We start from the raw sequence: 27,474 nt of genomic DNA on the forward strand, positions 1-27,474 counted from the left end.
AAAGGTTAAATAAAATAAATTAAAATTCTACACTTTTTGCTATAGGATGGTGGCAAATGTTTGCAGCTTTTAATGTGATTCGACATACTACAAGTTGAGATACTGTAGCTTGCCGTTAGACTAATTTACAAGTCTAATACATTTTTAGCTGACATGGGCTTATTGAGTGACTGATGCAAAACCAAATTTCTAAAATTACACATTGCGTACACATTACAATTCCAGCTATTTTATGTGTACACATTAGGTCACCAGTCAAATTGCCAAGGTCAGAGGATCCAAGACTGTCCTACTCGCTTTATTTCTATGGCCGTAACACTGTCATAAGGCAACACAACACGCATCTATTGGTCCTGCATATAAATTTGATCACTTTGTGGAGATGTAAAAGTTATACAGTGCCGAGTAAAACACCCCTTTTCAAATGTTGTTACCTTTAAAATGGACTAAATTAAATAATTTCTACCAAACTACACAACCTACTCCACATTTTCCAAGTAAAAAAAAAGATTTAAGAACATAAATTATTGTTTTCATTCCACCGAGGTTATTACTTTTGACAGGCCATTACAACTTTGAATAATTTGGAATACAATTATACCACCTCCTAGGGGAAGATACAGGTAAAATGCCAAAATAACGGAAACACAGTAAATAAAGGATACAAAAAAAATGTTGGAAGCAGGTGTGCTTCCTGGGTTAATTAAGCAATTAACTTCCCATCATGCTTCGGGTCAGTTTCCCATTATTTTAGCTACCACTGATAAAAGACGAGATCTCAGTGACTTTAAAATAAGACTCTCAAAGGAGGGGGTTTAAAGGGTGTCTGTGTCACCAGATCCCAATTGAACACTTATAGGAGATTCTGTAGCAGTGCCCGAGAGAACTTTTCCACCACCATCAACAAAACATCAAATGCAACCATTTTTCCAAAGGAAATTTCATCATCTCTTCATTGATCTTCAGTCTGCAATAATTTCTGGGTAAGTACCACAGCTCATATACAGCTTCATCTAAAGTTTTTGTGCTTGGTGTGTGGACTCCTGACATAAATGTCATCTTAGACATTGACCTCCATATTGAGTCTATCTGTTAAATACGCTTCTCTTTTTTCCACTCCCAGTGTTTCTGTTTTGAGGAGCAGCATTTGAAATGAGTTTGTGGAACTGCGTATGGCCCTTGTTGACACCATCACCCTCTCATAAACCTTCTTCGAGGTCAAGGCAGAACAGAACTCTCTGGAAGTGTATATCTGCCGAAAGATCTATTGGAAATGCAAATTGGCTAATGCTAAACCAACATCACGTTTGTAATTTTTCCCATTTATAGTCAGTTAAATCTCACGTAATCTCACGTAATTTGGTCAGATGCTCGATTACCATTTATGTTGACATAGTCTGTCCACGAGAATGTGCACGTAATGTGACATCTGGTTTCCTGAGAAGCCCACAATCTCCAAATCGCTCTTTCAATTGCTACCACGGTTATGCAAATGCTTCTCTTATTATATATATTTTTTGAAACATTTCAATTTGGTCCTTATAGACCAATGGTGTCAAACTCATTCCATGGAGGGCCGAGTGTCTGCAGCTTCTTCCTTTCAATTAATCCCAACCAAGTGAGGGGATTGCCTTTCTAATTAGTGACCTTAATTCATCAATCAAGTACAAGAGAGGAATGAAAACCTGCAGAAACTCGGCCCTCTGTGGAATGAGTTTGACAAGTGATATTGGCCAATTTCCCCCAAGTGTAAAGGGTAAAAACAATACTTTTTATGTTATTGCTGGTCAGTTCTTGCATCCATAGCTGTCACGTCCTGACCTTAGTTCCTTTTTTATGACTCTGTTTTAGTTTGGTCAGGGCGTGAATTGGGGTGGGCATTCTATGTTTTTGTTCTAAGTTTGGTATTTCTGTGTTTGGCCTGGTATGGTTCCCAATCAGGCAGCTGTCGATCGTTGTCTCTGATTGAGAACCATACTTAGGCAGCCTGTTTTCCCACTAGGATTTGTGGGTAGTTATTTTCTGTTTTCTGTTTTGTGTCTGCACCAGACAGAACTGTTTCGGTTTCATTTCGTTCTCTTGTTGTTTTTGTCATTCAGTGTTCTATTAAATAATCATGAACACTTACCAACCTGCGCTTTGGTCCTCACCTTCTTCCACCTACGAAAACCGTTACAGTTACATAGCTATGAATTTGAGTGGTAACATTTTTCCAGCCTCATCCCTCAGCTGTTTACCAAAAAAGTTGATCGCTTCGTTGGGGTGACCGCTTTGTTGTTGGAATCCCCAGATTGCTTTTTTAAAAGTACAATTTTATGATATGAATAATCTGATGACGGGAGACCAGATTCCCAAGGCAATTTAAATTGTGAATTCTCGTTTGAACGACTTAGTATCCCAATTTAAATGTATTTTTCTACTAAGTCGTTCAAACATGATACTAAGTAGTTTGAACGACTTAAACGTGATTTTGTCTAATTATGCCTCATTTGTTATTGCAGCTTCTCAGACTGTAATGTTGCTGCAGCCATTCATTCACTGAGTCCATCCATTGATATGATCATTCATTGACAGTTCTTTTTAAGCCTAAAGAAGTGCTGCTTTTGAATGCCTGAGCATATAAGTGGGCGGATGTAGGAGGAGCAGAGCGTAATTCGAGTGGATAAAAAAATTAAATGGTGTCTCCCACTCCAATATCGCTCTGGTACTGCTCAGCCACAAGCTCTGGGTATCACTGGCACTATTTTAATTTTCAAATAACAATTCGCTTGCAAAAAAACAAAAAAAACGACTTAGTATCTCATTTGAACTTTTTTTTACGAAGTGTTTTTTAAAATTAAGTTATTCAAATGAGATACTAAGTCGTTTGAACGAGTTTTCCAATACTGTTTTTTTCCCCACAGTCACAAAAGTGTAAATGTAGGCCTACATGTGTTTGCTGAGGAATGAGTCCACAGTCACAAAGAGTGTATGTAAGCCGGCACATTTTTATTAAAAGTTAAACATTTCACCGTGAAACATATTTTATGCAACACAGGAAAATGATCTAAGACTTTGGTCTTGTTTATTCAGCAACTTCTTTGCCCTGTAAGGAAGACAGAAATAAAATAATGGGTGAGTATTAATAATGAACATGTAAAATATATTAATAGTTAGAGATAATGTAATGGATGAAGCATTAATGGCTCAATGATGAACTTTGATTTTCAATGTTGAAGTATCATCTCAGTTTGAATTCATCTATTTTGACCCTACCTGAAATGTGATTCTTAGAGATCTTAAATACATTTTAGTGAGTGTAAAAGTTTGCTATTGACCTCTGTGAGGACCAACTAATAAGTGGTGTTGATGTGGCCATATTTGAACATGAGTCAGGTTTAGGTTTAGTAGCAGCTCTGTACCTTTCCAGTGTCGCGGGTCTTGGCTCTGAGCTTGTTGACTTGAGACTCAGCGATGTCAGCACGCTCCTCAGCCTCCTCCAGCTCATGCTGAACCTTCCTGAACTTAGACATGTGGCCGTTGGCTTGTTCCTCCTGGGTGCGGAAAAGAGAGGGAGAGCATAAAATCAGCGTTCAAAGTTTGAAGCTTCAGGTAGCAAATTAATGTTATTTTTTCTTAAGGTATATTAAAGTACTTTTTTATTGACAGATTTAGGATAACAATGTATATAGGGAGATAGATGATCCAGCAGAGAGAATGAGTGGTGAACTGGGGGATCAAACCTTTGCCTCCAGGGGGGTTCAGTGTCTAAAACAAGTATTCACACCCCCTTGGATAACATCACATTTTATAATGTTACAAATTCAGATTAAAATGGATTTAAATTAGTTTTTTAGTCAATGATCTACAAAGCATACTCTGTAATATCAAAGTAGAAGAACAATTTTTAAAAAACCTTTAGCTGTGTCTTTATGGGTAAATCTCTGGATTGTGCAATGCTTTCATAATTCTTCAAGATCTGTCCATTTGGACGTTGATCATTGCTAGACAGACACTTTTAAGTCTCGCCATCATTTTTCAAGAAGATATAAGTCAAAATCCTTATTATTAGCTACACACAGTTAATACTGAGACACAGATAGCCTAGCGGTTAAGAGCGTAGGGCCAGTAATCGAAAGATTGCTGGTTTGAAACCCCCCAGACAACTAGGTGTAAGTCTGTCGGTGTTCCCTTGAGCAAGGCACGTAACCCTAATTTCTCTGGATGAGTGTGTCTGTTTAAAGAATGTGTTTGGAGAGAGTATTTGTCTGTAAGCTATTTTATCTTCATTTATAGGCTGTTAAAAATGTTTTTTAGTTGAGTGTATCTACTGACGGCCTGTACAGGTCCGGAACGATGGACTTGTTGTTGATTTTGCAGCCCATTTCAGTGATTGATGTGGCTGAAAGCAGACTGAATTCAAAGGTGGAGATTCCCCCCCCCCTCCTCCTGGTCCACCAACACCGAAAGAAGTGGATGGAGAGTGGGATGGAAATCCTCCCATTCACAGGGTGAATTTGGGCCATGAACAACTTTAGCCACACCTGATATCACCGTTCCTCCTTTCCTTTAGTTTCCTTACTAGACCACTCCGGAACATTCCCTGTTTTCTTGGTAAGAAACTCAAGTGTAGATGTGTCCTTGTGTTTTAGGTTATTGTCGAGCTGAAATATTAATTTGTCTTCCAGTGTCTGGTGAAAAGCAGACTAAATCTGTTTTTTTTTCTCTAGGATTTTGCCTGTTCTTATCTAAATTCCATTTTTTTCATAATAACTAAATATAAATAATAAATAAACTCCCAGTACGATGAACAGAATTCCCGTAAAAAATGTTAATTCCTTTGCCATTTTTTTTTAACCTATCTACCAATCAGTGCTCTTCTTTGCGAGGCATTGGTTAAAGCCTAAACTAAACTGTATGGATATTAAGGGTTGTAATGTCTACAAGGGGAGAAAATTGTTTACCAATGTACGCTGACAAAGTATGTGACTCACCGCTTCCTCAGCCTGCCTCTTGTAGGCCTTGACTTTCATCTGCAGCTTATCTACCAGGTCCTGAAGTCTGGCAACGTTCTTCTTATCCTCCTCAGTCTGTGGGACAAGATCAAATAATCAATGCCCATAGTTTTATACACAAACCTGTCTGTGTTAGTGTCAAGTTTGGGAAGAAGGCACTTTCTGTTACCTGGTAGGTGAGCTCCTTGACTTTACGCTCATACTTGCGGCCTCCCTTGACCGCATCTACACTTCTTCTCTGCTCAGCCTCCACATCCGTCTCCAGCTCACGAACCTTTATGGACGAAAGGCATTTGTTTAAGGTGGTGAAATCAGATGGAACAAATCTTAGTACAACAGAGGTATATTCTTCTACCCAGTCAAGGAGGCACAATTGCTGTCTGTTCCTATGTACTTTCACAATTTTAATTTAAGGGATCTGTAATGATACAATTTCATTATCTATGTGGGTTATTGAGAGAAGGTCATTACACAATGTTCCTGTGTATTTGTATGATTAAATACATTTTCAGCAATTAGTCATTCAATCCACCCATATCCACCCAACTGTTAACTCACCCTGGACTCCAGTTTCTGGAGCTGCTTCTTGCCTCCCTTCATGGCCAGATTCTCAGCCTCATCCAGACGGTGCTGCAGGTCCTTGACTGTGACCTCCAGGTTCTTCTTCATTCTCTCCAGGTGAGAACTGGTGTCCTGCTCCTTCTTCAGCTCCTCAGCCATCATGGCCGCCTGAAATCGTAGTTTGTTTAATATATGCACCAATTGGCACCAATCATAACATTCCTCTGAGTTCTTTTTTTCTGTTAAACCATCCCAGATGCCATTGGCCTTTGGATACAAATCAAGTTAAGGCAGTTAACCCACTGTTCCTAGGCCGTCTTTGAAAATAAGAATTTTTTCTTAACTGGCTTGCCTAGTTAAATAAAGGTAAAATACATTTTAAAAAGTGAATGCAATTGAACAGATCATAAGGACTCACGTCAGTGATGGCCTTCTTGGCCTTCTCCTCTGCATTCCTGGCCTCCTGGACGATGTCTTCCACCTCTCCCTGCACCTGCACCAGGTCAGACTCCAGCTTCTTCTTCGAGTTCAGAAGGCTGGTGTTCTGGAGGAGAAGTAAGAAACAACATGTGACTCTCAAGACAACTTCCAGGTCACAAGGCAGAAACGGTATGCTTGGTTGAGTTTCATTCGAAATGTCTTTTGACCCATACCTGGGAGTGCAGCAGTCCAACACGCTCGCTGGCGTCTACCAGCTCAGTCTCAGCCACTTTGCGTCCTCTCTCTGTCTGCTCCAGAGCAACTCTCAACTCCTCGATTTCAGCCACCATCAGACCGTTCCTGCGCTCCACCATGGCTGCCTGCTCCTTCATATCATCTGCGGCGCGAACAGCGTCATCAAGGTGCAATTGGGCATCCTGGGGTTCACAATGACATGGGTTCATTAGGACTTGTGGAAGTAGAGGTGATAGGGTCAGTGAAAGAAATGTTAATTGATAAGAATTCCCCCAATATCTCTACCTTTCTACACTTTATTAGTCAACTCAATTCAATTTCTCTGTTCTATTCATTCCTACAGATTCACAAACAAATCTCTCCATAACCTTCAGAATTGTTTGCCTGATATCCCAGTCCCTTTACCTTGAGCTGTCCCTGGACGTTCCTCAGCTGTTTCTGGGCCTCAGCGGCCTGCCTGTTGGAGTGGCTCAGCTGAACCTCCATCTCGTTCAGGTCTCCCTCCATCTTCTTCTTCACCCTCAGGGCATCATTCCTGCTCCTCACCTCAGAGTCCAGGGTGCTCTGCATGGAGTCAACCATCCTCTGGCTGTTCCTCTTGATCTGCTCCATCTCTTCGTCCTTCTCAGCCAGCTTCCTGTCCACCTCACCCTTGATCTGGTTCAGCTCCAGCTGCACACGCAGAATCTTGGATTCCTCGTGCTCCAGTGTTCCCTGGACAAAGAGAAGCAGTCATTTGGATGTGTATAACCCAAGGAATTAAATATATATGACTACAATAAACACCAATACAGGGAGTGTGGGACTGTAGCTGGCGTTGGCGAGTGTACCACTTTAGTTGTACTTATTTGTATATCATACTTTACATTTGTGTGACTGTCCTTGTCTATCAATGTTTTGTTATTTGTTGTCTTGTGTTTTTTGTGGACCCCAGGAAGAGTAGCTGATGCTTCTGCAAAAGCTCATGGGGATCCAAGTGATCAAATGAACACTGCTTTTCCCATCAAACAGCTGTAGTTTGTACCTCAGCCTCCTCCAGAGCGGTCTGGATTTCAGACTTCTCTGTCTCCACAGTCTTCTTGGCCTTCTCCAGCTCATGGATGCTCTTGCCAGTCTCTCCGATCTGCTCAGTTAGGTCACCGATCTCCTCTGCACACACCAAACACAGGAGCAGTTTAGACTTGGGAGATTTTCAGTGGGTATCGTCAAAGCAATGAAGTTGACATTGAATCACAATAATTACTGGGGCCGAGCTTCCTGTCATCCAGGACCTCTATACCAGCCGGTGTCAGGGAATGCCCTAAATATTGTCAAAGACTCCAGCCACCCAAATCATTGACTGTTCTCTCTGCTACCGCATGGCAAGCAGTACCTATGCATCAAGTCTGGAACAGACAGGACCCTAAACAGCTTCAACCCCAAGCCATAAGTCTGGGTAGCTATTGGTTACTATGTAACGATCAACACATCTACACATCGACTCTGTACTGGTGTCTTGTGTACATGGCCAAGTTATCGTTACTCATTGTGTATTTATTCCACATTTTATTTTCTCACTATTTCCTTTTTTTCTCGCTGCATTGTTGGGTAGGGACGTAAGCACCAGTTGTTTACGAAGCATGTGACGAATACAATTTGATTTGATTCATGAATTAATCAGCACTTCATAGGTTCTTGTAGATCTCAATGCCCCCACTCCTTTGGGTTGGTCAAAGGAATACCGATTATAAGTTGAAAAACATGTAAATGTTGATATTTACACAAGTCAAACATGAGTACAATAGAACTGCTGTCAAATGGCTCACGTTGCAGGTTCTTGTTCTCTCTCTTCAGAGTCTCCAGATGATCCAGAGCCTCCTCGTAGGAGTTCTTCATCTTGAAGAGTTCAGTGCTCATTGAGCGAACCTCCTTCTGAGCTCCTTCCAGCTCAGCCTGGCCCTCCTCATACTTCTGCTTCCACTCTGCCAGAACCTAAGGACATCAATGGGATTTTCATTAGGTCTTGATGAAGAGTTTTGAATCAGACATATGGTGGAGTTATGCTACATTTGATCATACAGCGACAGAAAATAGGTTGAGGATAATTAATTTTCACCTTGTCAAAGTTCCTCTGCTTCTTGTCTAGGTTGGCGGCCATGGCGTTTGCTCTCTCAACGTCAATCATGAGGTCCTCCACCTCTCCCTGCAGCCTCTGCTTGGTCTTCTCCAGGGAGGCACACTTGGAGTTGGTCGCCTCAATGGTCTCCTCAGCCTCCTGCAGACGCTGGGCCAGCTTCTTCCTGTTTGATGACAGAGGGTTTACAAACGTTACAATACATCTCAACGTGACATTTTTTTAGTGTTCCCTACCACTCACTATCCACACCCTATATTTGAGTTTTGCTGTTCCGTGCGACTCACTTTGACTCCTCCAGCTCTTCTGTGCGCTGGATGGCATCAGTTTCATACTTAGTCCTCCACTGAGCCACCTCACTGTTGGCCTTGGACATGCCGCGTTGCAGCTCTGCCTTGGCCTCCTGCTCCTCCTCAAACTGCTCTCTCAGAAGGTCACAGTCATGGCGGGCAGACTGGACACCGTGGGCCAGTGCGTTTTTAGCCTTTGCGAGACAAAGAGTGAAATATATAGACTAAGAGAGATAGTAAAACATATGACAGTAGAAGTCTCTGAGGGTGGCCTGGTTACCGTCTATTCAGGTGTGGGCAATCATTTTGTCTCGAGGGCCACATTGGGATTTCAAAATTGCTTTACCTTGACCTCCTCTTCAATCTGCCTCTTCAGCTCCTCTACCTGCTGGGTGAAGGCCTGTTTGCCTCTGGTCAGCTGAGACACCAGGGATTCCCTCTCCTCCAGCTGGCGGCCAAACTCACCTGCATGGACAGAGGGACATCTTGCTAATTGGGTCTGTTCTCTCAGATTGAACATGTATTTCAAGGTAATGTAGGGCAATGTTTGGTGTTAAATAGTCGTGGTTGGGGAGGCTACTTTCTAAATGTAATCCATTACAGTTACTAGTTAGAAAACTAAAAGAAGTCAATGTATTTTTTGACATCATTTCTGAATATAAAAGTAATCAAATTTGTGATCATCTAGTTTTTCAAAAGTATTAGTAATCTGAAAAAAATATTTTTTCTGATAATGTAACAAATGGCTCTAAAGGGCAACCATTACAGTTTAAGTCATAACAGTAGAAACTATGTGGACTGGAATACGTTTATACAGCCCGCAATAATTGGTTTGTTGATCATTGTTGATGAGGGTACCATTTTCTGTCAGAAGTCTGGCCCTCTGTCCACTGATGTCGTTGATCTGGCGAACATTCTCATCATTCTTAGTCTTGATCTCGCTCAGCTGGTCCTCAAGAGTACGGCACATCTTCTCCAGATTGCCCTGTTAGTGAAACATGTTCCATCATTACTTTATATATGAGACTCCTGTCAACTTCAGTTCACTTGAATGGTAATGTATTTGACCCTCCTCAACACTGCTTGATCAAAACATCACTACTCACCTTAGCCTTGGCGACGGCCTCCATGTTGCTGGAGAGGTCATCAATCTCCATCTTGTACTCGCTCTTCTCCTTCTCCAGCTTCTGCTTGACGCGCTGCAGGTTGTCGATCTGCTCCCCGAGCTCAGCCACACTGTCGGCCTGCTTCTTGCGCAGAGCGGCGGCTGTGGACTCATGCTGCAGGGTGGACTCTTCAAGATCACGACGCAGCTTCTGAAACTCAGCCTCACGCTTCTTGTTCATCTCAATCTGAGCAGCAGTGGCGCCTCCGGCCTCCTCCAGCCTCTCGCTGATCTCCTCAAGTTCCCTGGAGAGATCGGCTCTCTGCTTCTCAACCTTAGCTCTGGCAGCACGCTCAGCTTCAATTTCCTCCTCCAGCTCCTCAATACGGGCCTAGAACAGGGGGCAGTAGCACGGTTGATGATACAATACTTAAAACAATAATAGTATATATATTTTTAAATGTGTTCATACAAAACCAGTTACACTAATATATTCAGTAGATAGCATCCCATGCGGGATCCAAAACCACAACGGTAAGAAAACACATCTTCCAAAAAATGTGTGCTACCAGAATATTTTTTAGGAGATGTTTCAGGTGTGTGCTTTACTGTACTAGAGCTTAGGTCCTGTACTGTACCTGGAGTTCCTTGATCTTCTTCTGCAGCTGAGCTCCCAGAGACTGTTCATCCTCTATTTTACTGAGGAGCTGGGATGTCTCAAACTCCTTCCTAAGAAACACAAACACGTCGATTGCAAAGTTGGTTTCGATTCAATAGAGTGATGTTAGAGTTTCATACATATCGCATGTAAATGCTAATTCATAATTCATTATTACAAGAATTAGACAAGAACAACCATTATTGTCAATACGGCAGGTATTGTTTGCTTACTTCTTGATTTTCTCATCAGACTGCTGCTTGTCATTCTCCAGGTCCATTATGGACTCCTGGGCCAGTTTCAGATCTCCCTCCAGCTTTCTCTTTGCTCTCTCAAGGTCCATACGGAGCTTCTTCTCTTGCTCCAGAGAACCCTCAAGCTACAAGAGAAAAACACACATGTATTATTCATATCTAAACAACTGAAGATAATAACATCTTAAATACTATCGTGGCCAAAATGTCAAACTCCACTCACGTCGTCCACTTGCTGTTCCAGCTTGGTCTTGGCCTTGGTCAGAGTGTTGACTTTGTCCTCCTCTGCCTGCAGGTCGTCCAGTGTCTGCTGGTGGGCCTCTTGGAGGGCTTTCTTCTCCTTGGTCAGCTTGACAACACTCTCATCCATAGATGCCATCTCCTCTGTCAGGTTTTTAACCTGAAAACGGCCACCACATAATTATCCTTTTGTCACATCACCATAAAGGGGAGATTTAGTTTCATATGTATTGCATTCATTTAATTCAGATTAGAAATGTGCCAACAGGTACTGTTCTATAGATTCAACACTAGGTGGCAGTGTACTCCATGCCAGTGTACTGAATGGAGGTTATATAACATACAATAAATGTGGGGAGTACCACTATTCTACTATTTCGTTACAATACATCAGGATTTCCATTTCTGTTGAGCAATGTTTTGAGTTGATTATGGTATGAGTTATTGGTTGGTTAAACTGTCTTTGGTAAGAAACAAGACCTTGTTTTCAGTGGCATGCTTCTCCTTCTCCACTTTGGCCAGGGTGAGCTCCAGGTCATCAATGTCCTTCTTCAGCTCCGAGCACTCATCCTCCAGCTTCCTCTTCTTGGCAGTCAACTCAGCATTCATCTCCTCCTCATCCTCCAGCCTCTCTGTCGTTTCTTTGAGTTTGGCCTCCAGCTGGATCTTGCTCTTGATGAGTCCCTCACACCTTTCCTCAGCATCGTTCAGATTCTCTGATTCCTGATTTCAGAACAGGAGAAAAATCAGCCTCCTCACTTTGTTTATCAAACTATGGAATTTATTTAGTCATAGAGTTCAGAGCAAATCAATATTCATAAAATGTATGTTTAACATGTATTCATGTGTATGGAAATAGGACCTTATGAGGATAATTTCTCACTCACAGATGCAACTTGGAGTGCCAGGTCGTTCTTCTCTTGCAGAATGGACACCATCTTCTCCTCCAACTCCTTCTTCTTGGCCAGAGCCTTGGCCAGGTCTGTTTTCATCTTGTCAAAGTTCTCCTTCATGTTGGCCAGCTCCTTCTCCGTCTCAGCGCTCTTCAGCAGAGGCTTGATCTTGAAGTACACCTTCATCCATGGCCAGGTTTTCACATTCATGAATGAACGGATGTTGTACTGGACGGTGAAGATGGCATCTCTGGTCGACAGAGAGGATAGAGTGACATGGTGAGTGACATGCTTAAAGCTACATTCTGGGATTTGAAGAACAACATCCCCCCCAACACTTTGAGTATACAGCTGAGGAACGGAGCTAAGGAAATGGAACAACTCTTACATTCATAGACTGAGTTCTAGATGCAAGGACTGACAGGTCATGCTTAAATCAGGAGTCATTTTATGTTATTTAATGATGAATGGGTAAATATCACCAATATAAATGACAACTGAACAGCTTTGCCAAATCCCAAACTGCAGCACTAATAGAACAATATAAGACCTACTTTCTCATTCTGATCAACTCACAGCATATACAGTATGTGATGCATTACATTCAGGTGGTTCACAGAAAGTTTAGCCAAAATGTCTATGCTTCCTCACCTCCTCTCCATCATCTTGGTGAACTCTTTTCTCATGAGGAATCCACGGCTGAGAGCCTGGACCATGCCGACCAGAACGGCCAGCTTCTCATCTCTCATCTCCTCCAAGACACCCAGCAGACCGGCTTTGAAGAACACCTGAGACACAGGTCAACATGGCCATTGGAACCAGAGTCAGATGGTGACAGATAGAAAGAGTTGGATCAGAACAGGGGAACAACATCACTAGATTCGAACAATAAAAAGATTGCAATTCTTACAAACAAACAACATTTGGTTGGAAGTTGTTGAACAATATTTGACTGAGTTCTTGGTGTGTCCAAACTTGCAAAAATCACTGAAGCTGAGACATTTATATCAATTTAAACATCTGCAGCTAACTTAGCTGCAGCTGTAGCCTTCCCATCTGTAAATAGTCCATGAACTGGCCCCATATTGTATTTATTGACACTGGCATTCAGTACTTTGTACCTGAATCACCATCTGCTCATCATCACTTGTTAATCTCAAATTGTTAATAGGCCTGGTTATATTCACATTTGCACACACTGTATAAGACTTTCTGTTCTTTCTATTGTGTTATTGATTTTACGTGTTTATTATGTGAAACTGTGTGTTGTGTTTGTGTCACACTGCTTTGTGTTTGTGGTCGCAGTTGTAAATGAGAACTTGTTTCAACTGCTTTGGTTAAATAAAGGTGAAATAAAAAATACATTTAAAAATAATAATAAATATTTGACTGACCTGTGGTGTGTCCAAACTTGTTTGTGTATGTGATTTATATCAATGGACCCAAGCAGCTTCTCAGAAGCCTTCTGTTGTCCATGAACTGGCCCTCTGGGATGACACTGGCATTCAGTACTTTGTACCTGAATGAGACATTTTTAACATATGCCAAGTTGTAATAGGTTGGTTATGTTACATAAAAGCTAAGCCTAAACCCGTGGAGCAGGTGTGTGTGTGTGTGTGTGTGTGTGTGTGTGTGTGTGTGTGTGTGTGTGTGTGTGTGTGTACCTCTGCTTGAAGTCAGCATAGATGATTCTGCTGGGGAAGCCCTTCCTGCAGATCCTGATACCCTCCAGAACACCATTACACCTGAGCTGGTGGATGACCAGGAAGTTCTCCATCAGACCTGGAAAAACAAACCATGTCTCTTTAATACGTATTAACAGATTAAAGGATTGAACTTGTTAAGGTTACTGATACTGTATTGATAAAATGTAATATTCAACTCAATATTTCTTGTACCTGGAGTCTTTGACTCGTTGGGGATCAGGCAGCGCACAAAGTGAGGATGAGTGCTCCTCAAGTTGGTCATCAGCTTTTGTAAGTTCTCCTGGAAGAGGGTTACAAACCATTTTCTCAGAAATAATGTATGGTAATCAATGCTCCTTTTGGAGGACTGAAAATACACATTTCAAAAGCTCACCCTGAACTGGGAGGACACAGTCTGCATGGAACCACCCTTCTTCTTGCCTCCTTTCTTGGTCGTATCTGTTCAAATGTGAATAAGTAAAAGATAATTAGAAATTAGAGAATCAAATGCTGCCAACGGGATTGTGCAAAATAACACATGTTGAATGAGTAAATTAACCCAGTAAATAACCCTGATAAATTGTGATTCAGTCAAAGAATTTAAAGCATTGGTCACCAACATGTCGATCAGGATTTTAAACCGTTTCATGTCTGAAGGTAGAGAGCAAAACAACTGCACGTATAGGCCTACTGCTGGCCAATCAGATAGCTCAGAGCACTGTGCCTGTACAGTTTCCTCGAGCCATAGACTGTAAAAACAAGAATCGGACCCACAACAAAGTTACTACTTTGAGACGTAAAAACGATATAAACTATGACCAGAGAGAGACTCTACAAATACAGCAGAGCGGTGCTGTTTTAATGAGTTAGTTCATGTTTAAGTTGTTATTCAACACTTTGTTCAACACTTTTAAGAGACATACAATGCGTGTTCTCCCTACTTCTACTCATGCTACAACCAGCACTGCAGCTGTAATGAATGAGGACAACCTGCACTGCAGCTGTAATGAATGACTACAACCAGCACTGCAGCTGTAATGAATGACTACAACCAGAAACTATTCTCAGCAGTAGATCTTAGCTTGCATTTTGACTCACAATGTGATCTTGACTCTGAAAAGGTTGGTGGCCAGTGCTTTAAAACCAATGTGGGTCTGAGTTGAATAACAACCTTGTACTTATTAATCACTGCAGCTGTTTGACTTGATGTAATGAATGAGGACTGGTCTTACCCCAGCAGGTGGGACTACAACCATCACTGCAGCTGGGATACAACCATCACTGCAGCAGCCAACAGTTTGACTGAGGACTTCCAACCAGTACATCTGAATAACTGAGTCGTTCAGGGGGTCCTTGTTCTTCTCCAGCCAGCCAGTGATGTTGAAGTCCACAGTTCCGCAGCTGTAGTGCACCAGGGAGAAGTGGGCCTCTGCAGCTTGCCTGAGGCTTGGGCTTCTCATATGCCTTGGTTTTGCCAAGATGTTGGTCGTTCAGCTTGTTGTTGAAGGTAGTGTCTGAAGCCTTGGGAAACATGCACTCCTCTTCAAGGATGGAGAAGATGCCCAATGGCTTTACAAAAAGAGATGTATATCATATTAGTGATATTTTAAATCAAATCAAAGTTTATTTGTCACGTGCACCGAATACAACAGGTGTAGTAGACCCTACAGTGAAATGCTTACTTACAGACTCTAACCAATAGTGCAAAAAAGGTAGTTGGTGAACAATAGGTAGGTAAAGAAATAAAAACAACAGTAAAAAGACAATGAAAAACCGTAGCGAGGCTATAAAAGTAACAAGGCTTTATACAGACACTGGTTAGTCAGGCTGATTGAGGTAGTATGTACATGTAGATATGGTTAAAGTGACTATGCATATATGATGAACAGAGAGTAGCAGCAGCATAAAGAGGGGTTGGCGGGTGGTGGGTGGTGGGTGGTGGGTGGTGGGTGGTGGGTGGTGGGACACCATGCAGATAGCCAATGTGCCGGAGCTCTGGTTGGTCGGGCCAATTGAGGTAGTATGTACATGAATGTATAGTTAAAGTGACTGTGTGATGTAAAAACATCTACATTTCAGATCACATTTATTCCTTTAGCAAGTATAATTTTATAGGATTATATTCATTTAGGGGGCCATAATAGGAAACATACTGAGTTCTCAACAGTCAGATATGTGGTACCATTGTGATAATATCTCTCAATGCGCTCCCTGTGAGCTTTAATGTTGCATCCCATTATAAACCTTACAGACAATTTACCTTCTCAATAAGCTCAATGCAGGCAGCCAAGTCCATGCCGAAGTCAATGAAGGCCCAGACGATTCCCTCCTTCTTGTACTCCTCTTGTTCCAGGACGAACATGGTGTGGTTGAAAAACTGTTGCAGTTTCTCATTGGTGAAGTTGATGCACAGCTGCTCCATGCTGTTGTACTGTTGATGGAATTTCAGAAGGGATCATTTCATGATACAAGGCTGTAACCCTTCTCAATCACAACTAATTGTCTTGTTCTGGTCTCATACTCACATCAAAGATCTCAAATCCGGCAATATCGAGCACACCGATATAGAACTGCCTTGGATTCTTGGTGTCCAACATCTCGTTGATACGGATGACCATCCACAAGAACATCCTCTCATAGATGGACTTGGCCAGAGCCATGACTGCATTATAAACCTGCAATGATAATGCCTCAAATGAATACATGAGATAGTGATCATGTCCAGTGATAAGGTTGGGAAAAACAAGCTAAGTATTTATAAAAAGCAATGCAATTGTCCCCAAAATAATTCATGTGGTCAGAAAATATTTGATGCTGTGTGTTTAACCGCCTTACCTGAGGCACAGTCTGTCCCTTGGTCACGTACTCGTTGCCGACCTTCACTCTGGGGTAGCACAGACATTTCAGCAACTCAGCTGAGTTCAGGCCCAGCAGGTAGCCGATTTTATCAGCCACTGGAGAGAGAACCAACAACAACAGATCACTTGATTCTGACCTCTTTTATCGGTTCAGTTTTCATTTTCACCCACATCCATTATTCAAATCATTTCTGGAGGTTGTAATTTGATCTCCAAAATGTATATCCTGCCTGACGTTCATGTGGCACCGTCTGTCTTGGTCATTTCCCTGTAAAAGGACCATTGAGCACCAACATGGGAAGTTCATAGGCGCATGTCAAATTGGGTGTCAAATGAAAGCTAAGAGTCTATATTTTCTAGAAATTAAGGAATATATATATATATATATATATATATGTTTTACCATTTGCCATCTTGAAAATGAGGAATAAACAAATGCTTTGATTTCTGGTCAAACAGATGAACATGAGTTTTATAAAACAGCAGAAAAAGTCTTAAACGGTATTAGAACTACAACTAATATCAACACTTATATTTTGTTTTGGAGAAATGTTTCTGCCTTCTGTAAGTTTAAAAAACATTGCCTTGTGCATTTAAATTCTGTTACCTCATGAGGCGGGAGAACAATGACACTTTACAGAAATAACAAGTAAAGGTAGATTAGTTAGCTAGTAAAGGTGAATTAGTTAGTTAGTGTTTTTACTCATATCAATTTTGTTTATGAATAATTCAACGGTAACAGAATTTCCGGAACAAAATTGAATTGGCTACAATGGGAAATCATAGTAGTCACAAACCACAGTTGGGTTCACAAGTTTATACAGTACAGAATGTGTATATTTCAGTACAGTAGTGTATAGTGCAGTACAGTATAGTACAGTAGTGTATAGTTAGACTACTGCAATGCTCTACTTTTCAGCTACACGGATAAAACACTAAATGCGGATGCTAGAATCCTGACTAGAACCAAAACATTTGATCATATTACTCCAGCGCTAGCCTCGCTACACTGGCTTCCTGTTAAGGCAAGGGCTGATTTCAAGGTTTTACTGCTAACCTACAAAGCATTACATAGGCTTGCTTCTACCTATCTCTCTGATTTGGTCCTGCTGTACATACCTACACGTACGTTACGGTCACAAGACGCAGGCCTCCTAATTGTTCCTAGAATTTTTAAGCAAACAGCTGGAGGCAGGGCTTTCTCCTATAGAGCTCCATTTTTATGGAAGGGTCTGCCTACCCATGTAAGAGACGCAGACTCGGTCTCAACCTTTAAGTCTTTAATGAAGACTCATCTCTTCAGTAGGTCATATGATTGAGTGTAGTCTGGCACAGGAGTGGGAAGGTGAATGGAGAGGCTCTGGAACAACGAACCGCCCTTGCTGTCTCTGCCTGACCGGTTCCCCTCTTTCCACTGGGATTCTCTGCCTCTAACCCTATTACAGGGGCTGAGTCACTGGCTTACTGGTGCTCTTCCATGCCATCCCTAGGAGGGGTGCGTCACTTGAGTGGGTTGAGTCACTGACGTGATGTTCCTGTCTGGGTTGGCGCCCCCCCCTTGGGCTGTGCCGTGGCGATCTTTGTGGGCTGTACTCAGCCTTGTCTCAAGATGGTAAGTTGGTGGTTGAAGAAATCCCTCTAGTGGTGTTGGGGCTGTGCTTTGGCAAAGTGGGTGGGGTTATATCCTGCCTGTTTGGCCCTGTCCAGGGGTATCATCGGATGGGGCTACAGTGTCTCCTGACCCCTCCTGTCTCAGCCTCCAGTATTTATGCTGCAGTAGTTTATGTGTCTGGGCGCTAGGGTCAGCCTGTTGTATATGGAGTACTTCTCCTGTCTTATCCAGTGTCCTGTGTGAATTTAAGTATGCTCTCTCTAATTCTCTCATTCTTTATTTCTTTCTTTCTCTCTCTCGGAGGACCTGAGCCCTAGGACCATGCCTCAGGACTACCTGGCATGATGACTCATTGCTGTCCCCAGTCCACCTGGCCGTGCTGCTGCTCCAGTTTCAACTGTTCTGACTGCGGCTATGGAACCCTGACCTGTTCACCGGACGTGCTACATGTCCCAGACCTGCTGTTTTCAACAACTCTCTAGAGACAGCAGGAGCGGTAGAGAAAGGTTAATGATTGGCTATGAAAAGCCAACTGACATTTACTGCTGAGATGCTGACTTGCTGCACCCTCAACAACTACTGTGATTATTATTTGACCACGCTGGTCATTTATGAACATTTGAACATTTTGGCCATGTTCTGTTATAATCTCCATCCGTCACAGCCAGAAGAGGACTGGCCACCCCTCACATCCTGGTTCCTCTATAGGTTTCTTCCTAGGTTTTGGCCTTTCTAGGGAGTTTTTCCTAGCCACCGTGCTTCTACACCTGCATTGCTTGCTGTTTGGGTTTTTTAAAGTTCAGTAGTTTATAGTTCAGTACAGTAGTGTATAGTTCAGTAGTGTATAGTTCAGTAGTGTATAGTTCAAAGTGTTATTTTCAAGTGTATAGTTCAGAACAGTAGTGTTAGTTCAGTAGTGTATGTTCAGTACAGTAGTGACATAGTTGTACCTTGTCAGCTCAGGGTGTATAGTCAGTTCAGTAGTGTATAGTTCAGTCAGTAGTGTAACCACTAGGCTACCCTAGTTCAGTACAGTAGTGTATAGTACCTGAATTGCTTGCTGGTTGGGTTTTTTTAAAGTTCAGTAGTTTATAGTTCAGTACAGTAGTGTATAGTTCAGTAGTTTATAGTTCAGTACAGTAGTGTATAGTTCAGCAGTGTATAGTTCAGTACAGTAGTGTATAGTTCAGTACAGTAGTGTATAGTTCAGTACAGTAGTGTATAGTACAGTTCAGTACAGTAGTGTATAGTACAGTTCAGTTCAGTAGTGTATAGTTCAGTAGTGTATAGTTCAGTACAGTAGTGTATAGTTCAGTACAGTAGTGTATAGTTCAGTACAGTAGTGTAGTGTATAGTACAGTAGTGTATAGTACAGTAGTGTATAGTTCAGTACAGTAGTGTATAGTATAGTACAGTAGTGTATAGTACAGTAGTGTACAGTTCAGTACAGTAGTGTATAGTACAGTACAGTAGTGTGTACTACAGTAGTGTAGTGTACAGTACAGTACAGTAGTGTATAGTTCAGTACAGTAGTGTATAGTTCAGTACAGTATTGTATAGTATAGTACAGTAGTGTATATTACAGTTCAGTATAGTAGTGTATAGTTCAGTACAGTAGTGTATAGTTCAGTACAGTAGTGTATAGTACAGTAGTCTATAGTATAGTACAGTAGTGTAGTGTATAGTTCAGTACAGTAGTGTATAGTACAGTAGTGTATAGTTCAGTTCAGTAGTGTATAGTACCGTAGTGTAGTGTATAGTACAGTACAGTAGTGTATAGTACAGTAGTGTAGTGTATAGTACAGTACAGTAGTGTATAGTTCAGTACAGTAGTGTATAGTACAGTAGTGTAGTGTATAGTTCAGTTGAGTAGTGTATAGTACAGTAGTGTAGTGTATAGTACAGTACAGTAGTGTATAGTTCAGTACAGTAGTGTATAGTACAGTAGTGTATAGTTCAGTACAGTAGTGTATAGTTCAGTACAGTAGTGTATAGTACAGTAGTGTATAGTATAGTACAGTAGTGTAGTGTATAGTTCAGTACAGTAGTGTATAGCACAGTAGTGTATAGTTCAGTTCAGTAGTGTATAGTATAATACAGTAGTGTAGTTTATAGTTCAGTACAGTAGTGTATAGTACAGTAGTGTAGTGTATAGTACAGTACAGTAGTGTATAGTTCAGTACAGTAGTGTATAGTTCAGTACAGTAGTGTATAGTTCAGTACAGTAGTGTAAAGTTCAGTAGTGTATAGTTCAGTACAGTAGTGTATAGTATAGTACAGTAGTGTATAGTACAGTAGTGTATAGTACAGTAGTGTATAGTACAGTAGTGTATAGTTCAGTACAGTAGTGTATAGTATAGTACAGTAGTGTATAGTACAGTAGTGTATAGTACAGTACAGTAGTGTATAGTACAGTTCAGTACAGTAGTATATAGTTCAGTACAGTAGTGTATAGTTCAGTACAGTAGTGTATAGTATAGCACAGTAGTGTATAGTACAGTAGTGTATAGTACAGTAGTGTATAGGTCAGTACAGTAGTGTATAGTACAGTTCAGTACAGTAGTGTATAGTACAGTACAGTAGTGTATAGTACAGTTCAGTACAGTAGTGTATAGTTCAGTACAGTAGTGTATAGTACAGTACAGTAGTGTATAGTTCAGTACAGTAGTGTAGTGTATAGTTCAGTACAGTAGTGTAGTGTATAGTTCAGTACAGTAGTGTATAGTACAGTAGTGTACAGTTCAGTACAGTAGTGTATAGTACAGTACAGTACAGTTTACAGTAGAGTTCAGTACAAAGTTCAGACAAGTAGTATATAATATACAGTATTGTAGTGAACTCTACTACAGTACAGATTGTGCTATAGTTCTGTACACTGAGTAATGTGTATGTCCAAAGTCTATATTTGCCCCTAACCCTCCCACATCTCCCCTATTTGGAGTAAACTAATGGACAACAACACTTAGGCTTCTTCTTCTAGTTTATTCTATATACATTTTATGGATATTTTACAACAGTTGTCTTTTGTTTGTTTTTAGTCAAATCCTTTATCCACCGTCAACCTCTCCCATCAATCTCCAGTTTCTATTTGCCATTTTTCATTGTGCTGTGATGCTTCACAAAAGTACTGAACCTTTCTATTCTCACAGTTTCGTGGTATTATAAATTAAAGATAAACATTTTTGCTATGGGTATTATATTATTGATTTACTATGACTTTTCAAATCAACCAGTTGTGCTATTTGCAGACATTGTTGAATCTGAATTCAGAGCAGATATTTAAGAGTGTTTTTGGAAAAAGTGGGCACAGAAAAACTGAGGGAGATTTTACCAAAATTCTTGTTACCAAACTTTGCACATCTGCACAGTAAATGTTTTTTTGTAATATGTTCTAGTGTAAAATGTTAAAAGTGTTCATTGTACATAGAGTTAAACTGTTAAAATATATGATTTTTGTTAGTCATACATTTTAAATGAAAATCACAACACAAAACAAGGGACTAATGTCTTCGAGTGGGACTCACCCTCGGTTCCATCTGACTCGGCCTGCTCCTCACGCTGCTTCTGCTTGAATTTCAAGTTGCCATGGTGCATTACAGCTCCTGTCAGCTTGTAGATGGCCATTTTCTCATCGTTAGAGAAGCCCAGGATTGTAATTGCATCCTGGTATTAAACAGGAAGTACAACAGTGAAGAACTGAATGGTAGTTTACTCAGTTACTCAACTACTGTTCTGTATTCAGTTCAGAACAAATGGGATGGTTAGAATTAACTGGCTTCTCAGTTCCACATGATTACTTTTGGCCAACACACTAGTATATGACAGCACAATATGAGTTTTCCACAGGTCCACAGGGGACTTTGTGGCAGTCTCTGATGTCTTACATGTGTATGCCTCAAGGTGAAGTGTGAAGGCATGAAGAATGGCCTTGAAGCACACGACTAACTAACACAAGGTGGCCAGCTGCCATCAAGTTGGATTTGAGCAATGCATTCAGTGTGTATTGTGGTCCTACCCATTCCATATCTAGAGTTTGGTTCACACGTTGTATCACTCACATCGGTGGCATCCAGCTCGACCTTGTCGTCAATGCTGGCCACACTGATCTGACCCTGGCTGATCATGGGGAAGTCGTAAGGGTTGGTGGTGATGAGAGTCATTTCTGTGGACAAAGGAGAATGGCTTGTCAGTTAAATCACTGCGTATTCTGCTGTCCTACCTTTACAGTATCTCTCCCTCCTTTACTCAGTAGATGGACTCAAGGATACATGCAGTATATAATGCATAGCATCAAAAGAGGGGGACTGAGGCTCCTGGACTAGTGCATCACAGTGCATTACTTGGTCTTTCCCATGAAAGACCTTGAAAGACCTGACCCATGTTTAGATGCCTTGTTACCTTGGAATTAGTCATTACAATAATATTAACAGTGTGGACTAGGAAACATTTCAATAAGTTCCACAGATGGCGTTGTAAATCATTTCACCTTAACCTGTACTTTGCCTTACCAACTAGCTCTGGTTTGTGGTTGGTCATCATCTGGTAGAAGATATGGTAGCCTCTCTCAGCGGGCAGCTGGAAGGCCACTCTGGACTTCTCTAGAAGGTCTGAGAGAGAGAGAGAGAGAGAGAGAGAGAGAGAGAGAGAGAGAGAGAGAGAGAGAGAGAGAGAGAACATAAGATAACATTACATTTGATGATTCAATCTCCATCAAATATTCTGTGTGATTTATTGAAAGCATTGAGAAACAAGGAAAACCAACTCACAGGTCTCAATGTCAGCTTTAGCCAGTTTTCCTCCTTGGAAGTGAATCCTGATGAATTTACCCTGTTGTAGAGCATGGTGGTTAGAAATAGGTCAACTAAATAAATCTTACATTTTACTTTGATAGACCCCTGAAAAGATACAAATTGTTTGACATCTATTGACAAAACTATAGAGCACCACAGAATCAGTCGTAATACCCATAAAACCTAGCGGTCAAACAGGGAAATGGTTCCAAATGTTTTACACCATTCATTTTCCCAATAGTGGATTTTTAAAAACACTTAAATTAAGCGCTGTGTTTTGTGTAGGCTTACTCTAGCGTGTAGTTTTGATAACCATATAAATCTATCTAAGACACCGTGACTTTTAGCGAAATATTTTTGCCTGTATTTAGCCACAACAAAATAAATGCTATTTCCCTGCTAATGTGGCTAACATAAAGAACTACAAATGCCATAATGATCTGGACGAGAGTGCCTAAATTATGCAAAGGTTAGAATCTCTGGATTAACTATCTAATGTTACCTAAATTTAGTAAATGATTAAATTGGCTACATGTATTTTAATGGTACATTCTGTCTTTATTTAAATGGTACATTCTGTCAATAGCTGTTAGCAAAGGTGTCAGCTAGAGATGACCTGCAGGAGCTTGCATGTCTAATAGCATGATGCTAATTAGCATTTTGAAATCTGAGAGTAAATAAGAGATGAAAATATTGATAAAAGTCACCTTTTCTGATTTACATGGTGATCAAAATGTCACTCCAGGGTAAGCCTACACAGAACACAGCCCTTATTGTAAGTGTTTATAAAATCCCCTATGGGAGAAATAAAAGGTGGAAAAACAATTGGAAGCTTTTCCCTGTTTTTACCGCAAGGTTTTATGGGTATTATGACACCTATAGGGAACTACTAAAATATTTTTTCCAATTGAAGGTCACTTCCACAGTATGCCCTTCATACTTACAAAGCGAGACGAGTTGTCGTTCCTCACTGTCTTGGCATTACCATAAGACTCCAGCAGAGGGTTAGCTGCAATGATCTGATCCTCAAGAGACCCCTGATTGAGACAAACACAAGTTTCTCAGGAACTAGAAAACACTTTAATTAAAACACTATTCACCGCTTGAAAAACAGATTACACAGAACACCAAACTAAAATGTGTTACCTTCATTTTGCTGGGGTCTACTTCCTTCTTGACACCAGAAACTGCAATGGTGGCGAAGTACTGGATGACACGCTTGGTGTTGACAGTCTTTCCTGCACCGGATTCTCCGCTGGTTAATATGACAGAGAAAGATTGGTTTAGTCACATGTTTGAATGTCAGATTGCATGTCACTAAGAAATAGCTTTGAAAAACATGTTTTCTAACATAAGTAAATAATTAATAAATATTCCCACTCATCGAGTCATTGTTAAGTATAGTCTAATCCATTCATAATGTAAATGTAATTATAACACCCAAGTCATTACTACAGAAAGCCTAATCCATTCATAATGTCCTGTAATTATAACACCCAAGTCATTACTACAGAAAGTCTAATCCATTCATAATGTCCTGTATTTATAACACCCAAGTCATTACTACAGAAAGCCTAATCCATTCATAATGTCCTGTAATTATAACCATTACTACAGAAAGCAATCCATTCATAATGTCATCACTACAGAAAGCCTAATCCATTCATAATTTCCTGTAATTATAACACCCAAGTCATTACTACAGATAGCCTTATCCATTCATAATGTCCTGTATTTTATAACACCCAAGTCACCCAATATATTAGAATAAAAACACCTTCTCAAGTGAAATGATAGAAAACAACTTACGTAATCAGGACGGACTGGTTCTCCTTATCTGGAACCAAAAACAATGCTGCTTATTATAACCAATCAACATTTGGAGAACATCATTGTATTCATAAGCATCATCATGAATTTCATTTTGGAATATTTTCCATTCAAGGCTATAGGGAAATTAGAGATTCCCAGCAAACTGTTCTAATTTAGACTAATTTAGAGCTCGTACCAATCATCATGAACTGGAAGGCATTGTCAGAGACAGAGAAGATATGGGGTGGAGCCTCCATCCTCTTCTTCCCTCTGTAGGCGTTGACAACCACTTCGTCGTACACGGGGAGCCACTTGTAGGGGTTCACCGTGGCACAGAAGAGCCCAGAGTAGGTCTGGATGAAAGGGATTTCAATTAGGAGATTAGCAAAGTTAGATTGACTTTTACATTGATTTATGTGAGGATGTGGGTGTACTATGGTATACTAATGTGGCTCTACTGTATTGGTATGTTTTGGTTTCTACTATTCCTTTGAGTGTAGTACTTTGCGTGTGTATTTCTCATGTTCATGCATGTAGGAATTTCATTTACAGTATGTGTGTATGTTTATGCAGGTTTCTTACATAGATCATCCATGCTGCATAACGCTCTTTGAGGTTATACAACACAGAGGCTTCATTCAGGTAGGTCATCATGGCCATGTCCTCAATCTTGTCGTACTTAGGGGGGTTCATCTGGTAGATGTCTGCTTCTTTGAACTCTTTGTCCTGAAACAGTCAGAAATCTAGATTTCACACAGATGAAACTGGACATGACTCAATGCATTTTGCTCAATAAAATGCTTATCCCCATTTAATCCAACTACTTTGTTATCACTCGCTGACAAATACATGGAGATTCTTGACTTGTCATTATCAATAATTCCATGACAGCAGCAATAAAAATGCTTTGTTTGAAGGTCATATTCTGCTTTAAAAAATAACAAAGAAATACTTCTTAATCTTTTTTTCGTTACTGATTTCACATTAGCTTTTGGCATGTTTTTGACAATTTGGATAATTTTTTAACTTCAATACTTTTCAGATCAGACTTACCATTGTAGTGCCGTCAGCATTTGTGACTTTGACAGTACACTTTCCCTCTGTCCTGCCAGTGATCAAACCCTTAAGGTACAGCTCCTTGACGTCTGTCACATAGCAGGCGTTCTTTGAATCAAAGGGTGTGGCTTGTGCCTCCATCCTCTCCCTCTCGGGTTTACGAAGGTACAAGGCTGCCTTGCCGTAGATTTGCATCTCCGCGTCCGTACTCATGGTGACGGTTCACTAGGAAAGAGATGAAACAAGAAACATGATTGACTCTGTGGTGCTTCCTCCACAGTCAACAGAGTGAGCGGTACTGTATCTCACACGTAATTTTTTCAGCACTTATTATGTGAAGACAAACCATGTCTCACCTTTTCCCCTCCTACAGTTTAATTTGTATGTCTTGGAGGATCCTGTGAAACATTACGGTGTTGTGAATACGCACAAGTCTAAAACCTTGTAATTTGGCCCCTGAAGGGCAAGAAACATTTTGAATGGCATCATTCAACTCCATCATTACAGCCATGTCCTATTTAACTACAGTTGCAACTGGTAACATTCATTTTCCTACTTTACTGTACATTCTGTCAAGTAGCCCTGACAATCCAGCTACATTCTTCACCACCCCCTGAATTTACAAACAAATGCAGGTGCAGCACTTTTCACCTTGAATGAAAGTGACAGATTTGAAGCAAAACACATTTAAAGTACATTTTAAATCAATGCCTGATTGCATATTGTAAAGCCTTACAATACATTCAATTATGAACTCAAACAATGCAGTTAGCTACCGCCTCAGATGCTGAGGACAAATATGAGACAAATGTAAAAATCTAAGGAGTCTTACCACAGAGGAAGAAGGTATCTGACTCATGGATACAGGGGCCTCGGCCTCCTTATATCTGGTTGGAAGGGACAACCAAGCAGGAGTTAATTATGGACACCTCTGGTAAAGGAAATGGATTGGATGAGAGGCCTCTGTGTGTCTGTGTCTGTCTAGCCCCACCCACTTCGAGGAACACCACACTCCTTATTCTTTTACCATGGATTGTTCTAGACTATTTTGAGACCTCAAGGAGGATCAGGTTGCCTACTGCAGGAATGTCTACAAATGACATGTCCATCTAACTTGCTCCTAGAGTAGAGCTCCGTGGCTGACCTTGAGCTGCTGTACACACTAAACATGTACACATTGTAATTTACATAAATAAAACACAATGCTTTAGTTTAGAACTTGACCTACTGGTTCCATGTAAATCTCAGACTGGGAACAATGTGATCTCCCGCTATCTGCAAGTTTGGCCAATGGCATAACACCTTATTGACATGTAAATTCAACCAACCATTCTGAATACATAACCGTTATAATGCATATTTCTGAAGAGTCTAGTGGAAGCAAAACCAACCCTGTTACACTACCCCCAGCCTGTTGACTGAATAGTGTGTATGTCAGGGTGTTGGGAACACAGACTTTCAAATGACAAGTTTTCACCGGAAAAATAAAAACTTGTATTTTGAAGATTCCTTATGAATGACGCTAAATACATGTGTTTTGATTGTTACAGTGAATGGTACTACAACACTTGCTTAAAGGTGTAATGAATGGTACTAAAACACTTGCTTAAAGGTGTAATGAATGGTACTACAACACTTGCTTAAAGGTGTAATGAATGGTACTACAACACTTGCTTAAAGGTGTAATGAATGGTACTTATGTAATTGCAACACTTGCAAATAAAGTGTGTACCAAATAAAGTGTTACCAAAAGAACCACTAATACTGAAACAATTCATTTGTTTCTCCAAATTGGAGATTACATGTGAGATATATCCTTATATATATCCTTAACATTATATATAGTTCTGAGTTTTGTAGTTGTTAAAAGACATAGGT

At 40.7% G+C, this 27,474-nt stretch overlaps 1 pseudogene; it reads right to left on the reverse strand.

The window, feature by feature from the left end:
• Nucleotides 1-2,996: 2,996 nt before the first annotated feature.
• On the reverse strand, nucleotides 2,997-25,817 carry LOC135558344 (myosin heavy chain, fast skeletal muscle-like; annotated as a pseudogene).
• Nucleotides 25,818-27,474: the final 1,657 nt, after the last annotated feature.

Source organism: Oncorhynchus masou, chromosome 17 (assembly GCF_036934945.1).
Source record: "Oncorhynchus masou masou isolate Uvic2021 chromosome 17, UVic_Omas_1.1, whole genome shotgun sequence".
Lineage (NCBI taxonomy): Eukaryota > Metazoa > Chordata > Actinopteri > Salmoniformes > Salmonidae > Oncorhynchus > Oncorhynchus masou.